The sequence below is a fragment of the Stegostoma tigrinum genome, chromosome 2 (genome assembly GCF_030684315.1).
Source record: "Stegostoma tigrinum isolate sSteTig4 chromosome 2, sSteTig4.hap1, whole genome shotgun sequence".
Taxonomy (NCBI): Eukaryota; Metazoa; Chordata; class Chondrichthyes; order Orectolobiformes; family Stegostomatidae; genus Stegostoma; species Stegostoma tigrinum.
Genome location: NC_081355.1, coordinates 115,177,657 through 115,190,004, shown reverse-complemented (window position 1 = coordinate 115,190,004; position 12,348 = coordinate 115,177,657).

Genomic DNA, 12,348 nt, shown 5'->3' with positions numbered 1-12,348 from the left:
CAATCTTATTGATTCGTGGAGGAACGGCCATGGAGCAAATGGCTCATTCCTTCGCCTACGTAGTATGTTCATATGCCGCATTTTAGAAATAAATGTCAGGTATCTTTTTAAAATTTCTTCATGCTACTTTCAGTTCTTACAAGACACCAAAGAACTCTCATCAAATTGAAGTGGGGTTTCTCATTTTCAAATTTCTTTTATTTTTGCGGTCATTACATATCTATGTATTTAATACAGACCAAGTCTCCACCTATCTTCTCCTCTATCCATCTTCGATCCACCTCCTCCTCTCTCCCTATTTACTTCAGAGCCTCCTTCCCCTCCCCCTTTTCTGATGAAGGGTCTGGGCCTGAAACGTCAGCTTTTATGCTCCTAACATGCTCTCTGGCCTGCTGTGTTCATCCAGCTCTACACTTTGTTATCTCAAATTTTCAACCAATCTTCTTGCCAGTACTTTTTTAATATTATTGCTTGGTAGTACAGAACCTAAACATTGCTAAAAAGAGAGAAGTTAACGCCTTTCATTTTGCACTCATTGACAGAACAGGAACAGCAGCATGACAGGAACATCTCTAGAATCATCCTTTGTAGCATCAATGATGTCTACATCTGAACTGAAATAGAATCTAACTTTCGCACAGTAGTGCTGAAAGATTGCTTCTATCCCCATAGTTTTCCTGTCCATACCAGGAGAATGGATGACAGAAACTGTAGGACGAACAGTAAAACAGGTAGGAGTGTTGCACCATGCAAAAACGGCACAGTGAATCCCAGAAACTATAGCATTTATAGTATTGGGTATCACACTCAAGGACATAAGAACATAAGGGCTAGGAACAGGGGGAAGCATTTCAGCTCCTCGAGCCTGCTCTGCCATTTAAATATGATCATGGCTGATCTCATCTCGGCCTCAAGTCCATTTTCCAGCCCACTATTCATAACCCTTCAACCCATTAAGATGCAGTGTGACACCTGTGAAGATCAAAGCTTATAATTTTGTGTCAGGTGTGGCATCAATGCTATGGAAAATATCACTAGCACGTACAGCGTTATGTGACTAGGATAAATACAATAAAGGGATCAGGTACTTACGTCTTCAGCGGGCAACAATGTGCAGCTCTGTATATAAGCAGACCTGGGGAGGAAATAAAAGTAGGCCATTGAGGATCTTTGCACATGGAAGGCAGAGCCAGAGGAGAGAATATGACAAACTGAAGATGAAACGATCTATATCTAGGCAAATTCAAGGATCAAGGAAGAAAACTAGCTTGATTACCAATACCAATACCATTATAAAAACAGAAAGAACTGCGGATGCTGCAAATCAGGAACAGAAACAGAGTATACTGGAAATGCTCAGCAGGTCTGGCAGCATCTGTGAAGAGAAATTAGAGTTAACGTTTCAACTCCGGTGATCCTTCCTTAGCACTAAAATGTTAACTCTGATGTCTCTTCATAGATACTGCCAGACTAATAGCATCATATTTATTCAATCATTTACTGAATAAATTCTGTTAACCTGTTGCACCAAAATCAGTTAGCTTGTCCCAACAACTTTATTAAGGTCAAGGAGCCTTATAGTAGAATGATGTTTGGTCTTGATCTAACTTCAGAGTCATCTGTGAACTGTAAATTTTGACAGCTTGTTCATTCCTCCTTTCATTTAAAATTTAAAATTTAAAAAGAATCAGCAGCACATCTTTATGCTTAAAACAAAATAGAGATTAATTTATTACACAAAGTTTGCTGCAAGTTACTCAGTAAACTGTGATATAGTTATGAGCTAAATAAAATTTATGTTCATATGTCAATAGCATTTTAAAAATAAATGTCAGGTATCTTTTAAAATTTCTTCATGCTGCTTTCAGTTCTTACAAGACACCAAAGAACTCTCATCAAATTGAAGATAATAAAATGTGAGGCTGGATGAACACAGCAGGCCGAGCAGCATCTCAGGAGCACAAAAGCTGACGTTTCGGGCCTAGACCCTTCATCAGACCCTCTGCTCAGCCTGCTGTGTTCATCCAGCCTCACACTTTATTATCTTGGATTCTCCAGCATCTGCAGTTCCCATTATCTCTCATCAAATTGAAGTGGGGTTTCTCATTTTCAAATTTCTTTCAGAATTACTCAGTAAAATGTGATATAGTTTTGAGCTAAATAACATTTATGCACATTATAATGTATTCGCTGTTTGTTTGCCAACATACTTAACTTTTCCAGGTTGCCCTGAAGTATTCTAGATTGCCTTGCACCCTGCTCACAACTTAAAATCCCACCTAGATTTGTCTTGTCAGCAAACCTGCAAATACTGCATTTGATTCCCTCATCAAGTTATTCATGTCATAGAGTGCTTCATTTGTAGGTGCCTAAAGCTACAAATATTATTACACAAGATGCTGTTTTGCTTTGATAAAACAAATTTATACATGCATTGCACCTTTTGTATGGAAGAAGTGGGTTATGGAGACTGCATATCTCTGCAGCATGCCCATGATAATATCTTGATCAATTTGTCTTCCTGACTGACCTGAGAACTACCATTTACAGTTAAGTGTCCTTGTTGCATCTTCATGCGGATGATGGCCCAACTGAGAATGAGAAATTTCTCATTCTGTACAAATTGGTGTTCCTTTTTCCAAGTCTGTTTCTTGTGTTCTAATTTTTGGATTTCATTGTATCTTTATGCAATTTATAACATTTTGACCATTTTACCAGTTTAGGAAGGGAAGCTACAGGGATGGAGGAAATTTTTTTGTACTACTTAACAATAGTTAGATTCTACTTCAGTTATGATGTATGATGCTACAAAGGATGATTCTAGTGATTTTCTTATCATAGTGCTCTTCCCATTCTATCACATTCCTAGTCTTATTAGAAACATGAGAACAAAGGGAGGTGCATTAGCCTATCCAGGCTGTGCTGCTGCCATTTAACTAGATTACGGGTGATCATCCTCTTCAATGTCATTTTCCAACACTATGGAACTTTTTTCGCTGGAGCATTGGAGGTTGGTTGGAGGGTGAGACGGGGTGGGAGGGGAAGTCCATAAAATGATGAGGGGCATAGATGAGGTGAACAGTAAAGATCTTTTCCCTAAGGTCGGTGAGTTCAAAATTAAGAGTATGTTTTTAAGCTGAGAGGAGAAAGATTTAAAAGAAACCTGAGGGGCAACCTTTTTACACAGAGAGTGGTTAGTGTGTGGAATGAACTGCCAGAGGAAGTGGTGGATATGGTACAGTTACAACAGTTAAAAGACATTTGGATAAGTACATGAATAGAAAGCATTTGGAGGGATATGGGCCAAATGCAGGCAAGTGGGACTAGTTTAGTTTGGGAACATGGTTAGTGTGGACTAGTTAGACCAAAAAGTCTGTTTCCATGCTGTATGACAAGGCGCTATAACCCTTGAGGCACTTAATTTCAAGAGATCTATCAATTTCTGCCTTTAAAATGCTTAATGACTGAACTTCCACAGCTCACTATAGTAGAGAATTCACAAGATTCACCACCTTCTAAAAGAAATAATTCCTGGTTGTATCAGTCTTAAATAATGCTTTATGTTGAGATAATGCCACTGGTTTTAGACTCAACCAATCGGAGAAACCTTTACACCCTGCAAGACATTTCACATTTTTAATGAGGTCACACCTTATTCTACAAAACTCAAGGGAACACAACCCAATCTCCTCAATCTCTCCTCATAAAATACTCCCTCTATCTGAAGGATTAAACTGATGAACTGGTACGCTTCCTCTATGGCATATATAACTCGCTTGCTATGGAACTAAAAACCCAGATGCAATGCCAACAAGGCTCTGCACAATTACAGCAAAGCGTCTTTAATCCTGTACTCAAATCCCATTGTGATGAATGCCAATATTGCATCTGCCTTCCTAATTGCTTGTTGCACGTGCACATTAACTCTTACTGACTCATTTGAACAGATAAGGTTTAGAGGGATATGGGCCAAACACTGGCAAATGGGACTAGTTTAGGTGAGGAAACTTGGATTGCATGAACGAGTTGTGCTGATGCATCTGTTTCTGAGCTGTATGACTCTGTGACACCCAGGTCCTTTTGGACACCTGAACTTTCCTGCTTCTTAACATCCTTGAAACAAGCTGCTTTTCTTTTTTTGACTATCAAAGTGGATAACTTCACACCTATACACATTATATTCCAAGTGCCATGTTCTAGCCCATTCACATAGCCTAGCAAAGTCCTCTTGAAGCTTTCTTATATCGTGCTCACAATTTATGTTCCTGCTCAGTTTGGTGTCATCAGAATATTTGGAGATATTACAATTATTCTCCACATTCAAATTATGTATATTGTTCGTAAAAAGCTGTGAATTAGTCCAGTTCTTATTGTAGCACACCAGTAATTGTCTGCCATCCTGAGAATGATCTGCCTATTCTCTCTCTATGCTTCCAGTTAATTAATTCTCGATCCATAGGAGAATATTTTCTCAAATCCCATGCACTCTGTTTTAATTGACTAACTTTACGTGTGGGACCCCATCAACATCCTTCTGAATATCTAAATACACCACAGCCATTGGTTCCACTTTATGAATTAGAACATAGAACATAGAACATAGAACAGTACAGCACAGAATAGGCCCTTCAGCCCACAATGTTGTGCCGACCATTGATCCTCATGTATGCACCCTCAAATTTCTGTGACCATATGCATGTCCAGCAGTCTCTTAAATGTCCCCAATGACCTTGTTTCCACGACTGCTGCTGGCAACGCATTGCATGCTCTCACAACTCTCTGTGTAAAGAACCCGCCTCTGACATCCCCTCTATACTTTCCACCAACCAGCTTAAAACTATGACCCCTCGTGCTAGCCATTTCTGCCCTGGGAAATAGTGTCTGGCTATCAACTCTATCTATGCCTCTCATTATCTTGTATATCTCAATTAGGTCCCCTCTCCTCCTCCTTTTCTCCAATGAAAAGAGACCGAGCTCAGTCAACCTCTCTTCATAAGATAAGCCCTCCAGTCCAGGCAGCATCCTGGTAAACCTCCTCTGAACCGTCTCCAAAGCATCCACATCTTTCCTATAATAGGGCGACCAGAACTGGACGCAGTATTCCAAGTGCGGTCTAACCAAAGTTTTATAGAGCTGCAACAAGATCTCACGACTCTTAAACTCAATTCCCCCTGTTAATGAAAGCCAAAACACCATATGCTTTCTTAACAACCCTGTCCACTTGGGTGGCAATTTTAAGGGATCTATATATCTGCACACCAAGATCCCTCTGTTCCTCCACACTGCCAAGAATCCTATCCTTAATCCTGTACTCAGCTTTCAAATTCGACCTTCCAAAATGCATCACCTCGCATTTATCCAGGTTGAACTCCATCTGCCACCTCTCAGCCCATCTCTGCATCCTGTCAATGTCCCGCTGCAGCCTACAACAGCCCTCTACACTGTCAACGACACCTCCGACCTTTGTGTCGTCTGCAAACTTGCTGAACCATCCTTCAATCCCCTCATCCAAGTCATTAATAAAAATTACAAACAGTAGAGGCCCAAGGACAGAGCCCTGTGGAACCCCACTCACCACTGACTCCCAGGCAGAATATTTTCCTTCTACTACCACTCGCTGTCTTCTGTTGGCCAGCCAATTCTGTATCCAAGCAGCTAAGTTCCCCTGTATCCCATTCCTCCTGACCTTCTGAATGAGCCTACCATGGGGAACCTTATCAAATGCCTTACTGAAGTCCATATACACCACATCCACAGCTCGACCCTCATCAACTTTTCTAGTCACATCCTCAAAAAACTCGATAAGGTTTGTGAGGCATGACCTACCCCTCACAAAGCCGTGTTGACTGTATTTGATCAAGCCATGCTCTTCCAGATGGTCATAAATCCTATCCCTCAGAATCCTTTCTAACACCTTGCAGAAGACAGACGTGAGACTGTAAGTAATATACTCAAAACAGTCTGGCAAGTTTGTCAAACATGATGTCCCTTTCATAAATCTCCATTGATTCTACATAATGTTACCATTCCTTTATATTTTTCCAGTTATCACATTCTTTGTAATATATTCTAACATTTACCCAAGTACTGGTATGAAATGAAAACTTTTGTAGTCCTCTGTTCTCCTTGTTCCTTCCTTCTTAAATAGTGAGACTTACATCTGCTACTCTCCAATCAGTGGGAACATTTCCAGAATCCATAATATTTTGGAAGATAACAAGCAATGCATCCAACATCTCTCAAGTCTGGTCAAGATGGCGGGTGAGTAGGATGTTCCAGTCGGAGTTCCTCTGCTGGCCAGTCTCTTTACCTTTTTTCCCTCCTTTTTTCTCTCTTCTTTGTGGTTGTCCCCTTTCTCTCCTCCCCCATCAAGCCATCCCAATCCCTCTATGGAATAACCATCTAGTTTCATAAATTTATCAAAGTCTGACCTTACTTCATGTGGTTGTTGACTTGCTCACCGAGCTGGCTTGTTTTTGTTCAGATGATTCATCACCATGCTAGGTGACATCATCAGTGGAGCCATAGAGGAACTGAACTAGTTCACCAGATTAATCCTTCAGATAGAGGGGTAATTTTACAAAATACCACACAATGACTGCTACAAACATTATTTCGGACAGACAGGAAGGAAAGTAACCATCAGAATACATGAACATCAGCTGGCAGCAAAACACATGACAAACTCTTCTTAATATCTGTAAATTCAGACAATGAAGACCATCAATTTAACTGGGACAAGGTGATCATAGTAGCCCAAGCCAAACATAGACATGCATGGGAATTCCTAGAGGCATGGTTCTCCACCCATAGTTCAATCAATAAACATATAGAATTGGACTCTATGTACAAACCCATACAGATCAAAACTGGAAATGACAATACTCACCATAACAAACCAAACAGTATAAATTCCAAGCAGAGTAGAGTAGAACAACATCGCTTCATCAGACGCTCCACTGATGATGTCACCTAGCATGGTGATGAAACATCTGAACAAAAATAAATAAGTCAACAACCACATATCAAGAGATAACACGGTATGAAGCTGGATGAACATAGCAGGCCAAGCACCATCAGAGGAGCAGGAAAGTTTGACGTTTCAGGTCAAGACCCTTCTTCTGAAGGGTTCATCCAGCTTCACACCGTGTTATCTCAGATTCTCCAGCATCGGCAGTTCCTTCTAGCTCTGTAACAATCACATATCAAGTGTGGTCAGATTTTGATAAATTTATGAGGATAGATGGTTAGTCCATTGAAGCATATAGAATTGGATTCTGCAAACTATATTCAAGACGGAAAAAAAGCTTTATCTCGAGATTCTTAACTTAGTGCTTCTACAAATTCTTGGACTATACTAAGAACATAGAACACTACAGCGCAGTACAGGGCCTTCGGCCCTCGATGTTGCGATATTGAACATGAATAGATTTCTAGATTAACTGGAGTTAGACTTTCAGAAAGAAAGTCAACAGCCTTAAAAAAGTCTGAGAAAACACACATTCCCAACCTCCTTTATGAATCAAAGGAGACATTCTGCAGTAACACAAAAAAGGAACATCCAATATTAATCATATTTCAGAACTATCCAAATGTGAGTTATAAGTGTCAAGACAAAAGAAGAAATATAACTGAAATGAGTGAAAATAGCTGCCAAAAGTCTCTCTACAACAGATGTCAGGAATTGGGGAATAATAAGAGAAGAATGAACATCAGGAATGCTTGGAGTATGGACAACAAGTATTTCAGGAATAATGCTAAATATTATTATGCAATGCATTGTCCAAAATGAAATAACAACTTTTCAAAATGAAGCAAAATACCAAGGCTCCGAAGCAAAGGGTGAAGAGATTGATCAGGCAAAAGGAATTGCATTGATCACAAGAAGCTTCAGCCGAGGTCTGAATGCTCTAGTTGCAATCCCTCAATTGTGCTACCTTGGACAGAAGATACAAATCCTCGGTGTGCGCAGTAAATTGGTTCAAACGTTACCTAAATTCCCTAAATATTAAAAACCGCAGTAAAATTAAATAACTTAATGTTTCTATACGCTTCAGTTTTGGGGATGACCCTGAAGTCACTAACAAAAGTCATAAACATGTGTACAAAAATGCCTGTGTAAACAATTTTATCAGTATATTTGTTCTATCAAGTAAAATACTGTTACAGTCCAGCAGGCTGTTAATGAGGAATCCTGAAATGAAACTTGATATGGAACATGATGAAGCAATTTTTTTGGAGAAGAAGTCAGCAAATTTAAAGTTTACTCAACCTGGTCATTATTGTAACCTTCTAACAAGGCTTAATTTCGCCAATAAAAATATGAAAGACGTATTAATAACAGAAATTTGAAGGAAAAAAACATTGATTATCTTCAAACTACATGACCAGTTTGTCCATCAAAATTTTCACAAGTTAGAAACTAACACAGGTTGCAGGGGGAAAGTACAGACAGCACATTACACCTGGAGATGAGATCTGCGATAAATTTGCCGATGATGAGTTTAAGGATATGTGTGAAAATATGAAACTTTTACGAATGAACATAGCAATGGGAAGTCCCTTAATGTAGTAAGAAGTGAGATGCTTCACAAAATCTAAGTGGACCAACTGGGCTGTAAACCCTGGCATATGTAATCCATGTTAGGGATTCAGTACAAATGGTTGGGACTACAATCATATTAATTATTTTATGCAAAAAATCCAAAACTTGCTCTGGTAATGAGTCATAATGCCCTGGTTTGGAAAGGGACTATGCTTAGTTTCAGTTTTTCTGAGCTCTCAAATGCCCTGCATGTAGATAGAACAGATGAGGATTCAGATGAAATTTGCCATGTCTTACTGCATTATGTAAGGCCATTAGAAATAAATTTTAACGTGTAGAGGTGGCATGTTAAAAAATAGAATGCCACAAAGAGTGGAAAGATCCTGTTAAGGTTTAGATATAGATGTAAAAAAAAATATATAACATTACAACCAAACTGTTTAATTCTCCTCATCATACTTGTGCAGAATTGGAACAAGTATCAGGAGGTGATGAAACAGCTAAAAACTATGCAAACACATATGCTGCACAGCAATGCAGTGAAGATTATAGCAAGCCAAGACCTGATTGATTATGGACAAATTAATACCAATAGACAGGATTGGGGTATTTATCCCCATGGACCAGGACCAAAAGTCGACCTGAAGGCAATATATGTGCCAGAAGGGATCAGTGAATGAAAGGACTCCACTTGAGCCAGGAAAAACAACCAAGAAATAGAAGAACAGGAAGATGAGGGACAAGAGGTAGGAACAAAGGATTGGCAAAATAAGGTAACAATGAATAAGGCCACAAATCATAAACTACTTACTTGGCATTTTACCCACCTGGCACCCTATTTACCTGGCCACCTGGCATTCATAGAAACAATAGACATGGAGGTATAGTTATCGAACATTCTGAACAAAATTCAATACACGTAATCAGAATAAAAACTGCCCACACAATGCTATTTTGTGTAATTGTTCTCTTTGGGACAATTTGACTTGACAAAATGTGTTATATAGAAAAGATTGAGAATTGATCCTGCTAGTTTGAAGAAAATGTTTGAGAGAAAAAATACTTCTCAAATAAAATGGATTGACATGAGTCATCAATTGTCAAATGGTTTTACAAAAGGAAATGATTGCCCTTAAGACTTATTTGATGTTCTCAAAGATGTCTTGTGTTTCGGGCCTAGACCCTCTGAAACGTCAGCTTTTGTGCTCCTAAGATGCTGCGTGGCCTGCTGTGTTCATCCAGCTCCACACTTTGTTACCTCGTATTCTCCAGCATCTGTAGTTCCCATAATCTCTGAAAAAATAATAGTTTGTTTGGACCGTTTTGAAATTCTAATTTTTTTATTTAAAGGATAAAGAACTAATATGGCAGATTGACTGTATTATAATTCAGCATATAGAATTTGAATAAAAAATCATTTTGTTCCTTCATGCATTTAATTATATTTTTGTTTGGGTTTTGAAAAATGTATTATTATTTAAAGAGAAGAGGGGGATCTGCTAAAGTAGTATTCAATTAAGGTTAGAAGGGAAATAGCTGATGGCTGTTGATTGACAAATTAATGTCAAAGTAGATTACCAACGGTGATGTGGTAATGGAAAAGAATGTTTAATTTTTTGTAAGAGCACTTCTGGAAATAAAAAAAAGCTGTCAAGATAGATAAAGGAGGAACAGCTGGGATTGGATTTGGGAGTGCTACTAGACTGCTTTAGTCAATAAACTCTCAGCATAGAGAAAGTGTTTGTCTCCTTGTTTATATTTGAACAGTCCGTTTGGAATCCAATCACTGAACGGAAAATGGAGAACACCGGAAGTAAGATCACCCGCATCCAGCCAACTTTAAGGGAATAAGCATTTAGTCTACTTTATCTTTTGTTAGATATTTTTGTTCAATCATTTACACATTAAGCACTGTTAAAATATTATAGCCAATCTTTGTCTGTTCCCTTTGTTCCAAGAAATTAGTTAAATTTTACATTGCAGAATTGGCATCCACTCCCAATAGATGTTCTTTCACTTCAGATATTTTAGGGATCCTTTATATCTAATATAATGTTGTCTTTAATTAAAGTTGACAGTTGATGGAGGATTGGAATAATTTTAAAACCCAGCAAACAAAAACCAAGAAACTGATTAAGAAAGGAAGAAAAGGTGAGAGACTGTGTGCATGATTGACAGTTACTGGATCCTCTGACATGGTGCAATACTTGACTCGACTCTTGACTGGACTGAGGACTGCCACTTACCCACTTCCGATATGGTCATTTGGTTGAAGAAACATGCAGTGTCTTTGATGCACAGGCAGCTGGCATATGCTGTCGGTGTTTGAGTGATGTTGTGTGCCATTCATAATGAAAGCCCTTACTCCAACCCAGGACAAATCCCCACTGATGAGCATAACGATCTTCTGTCTGTGCATTTGCACAAAAGAGCACATACGGTAATACAGCAGTACTGACAGCTGTTGGTCCTGGCTGAAGTGCCAAAGTAATAACAGACATGGCGAGGCATGACAAGGCAATAAATGACATGTATGCTGTAAATACGGATAGATCCAAAGACAGCAAGTACACAGCCCTGAGATGCAGCCTGATCCAATCTGCGTTCTGTCTGCTTGTTCCTGTCCTTCCAGCAGGCTTTCAATGCTATTTGCTAGTGTGCCCTACAGTGCAAATAGGAAAGTAGCGGTGGAAGGGTAATGCGATTGGCTCAGTAAATCAGAACATCAGATGCTCTGGAGTCATGAGTTCAAATATCATTATGATTGATGGTAAAACTTAAAGTTGATTTTTTTTCTTAAAAAAAACGAGCTGATGGTGACCATGTAATCTCAATCAACTGTCACAAAATTTATCTGGTTCACATGCCCGACAGGGAAGGAAATCTGCCATCCTTACATTTATTTGGTCAACACGTGACTCCAGACCCACAGCGTGCCTCTGGGTAACTAGCGATGGCAATAAATTTTGGTCTTTTTTCTACAATAGGACAATTTTAGGAGTGAAAAACATAAACAGTTGAGCTTTAGGTTCCTGTTTGGAAGATCAGGGATTGATTTTGTTTTTCTTTATGCTGGGGAAACACATAAAGCTTCAGAATAAAAGGGATTTTGTCCAGTTTTAGTTTGGGGAGTTCTGCAGGGTTCTTAACTAAAACAGATGTGTAAAGCACTTTCTCTGAGAAATTGAAAAGCTAGTTTAGAATTGTTAAAAATAGGTTATTGTTGCATAAGGAGTTCAGTAAAAGTTCTAGACTGGAAAATCTGTTAAATCCCTCTCAGGGCTACTTGAAGCTGAGAAAGTTCACACTCAGTTATATGAAAAATCAAGGAAGAAGATATCTGCTTCCCATGACCAAAGACTGAAGCCATTAGATAAGTCAAACCCTGTGTGGGACAGAAAAAGCAACTGTCTCTGGTGTAACTACAACGATAGTTAAAGGATGCTTTTGGGATTAACTATATATCTGCAATTTATAAATGTGTGATATATGTAAATAGTTTGGCTCATTGCACTGTATCTTCATTTACTTTGCAAAATAAACTTATATTCTTTATTGAAATCAAATCTGCAACATTGCATGTTTATGTTTCAGTGAGAGGCCACCTTGTTAAAGCAAAAGAAAACTCTAAAGCCAGATGTCTAGGAAAAACATCGTCCGGGATTATAACACTCACACAAACAAAACATATTCAGGGATAGAAAATGTAACATCACAATAAAAGGATAATAGACAGCTTATGAAGACAATGTATGTTTTCCCTGTTTTATTTGAACTTGTGGGCAAAACTTGAAGTTATGAAA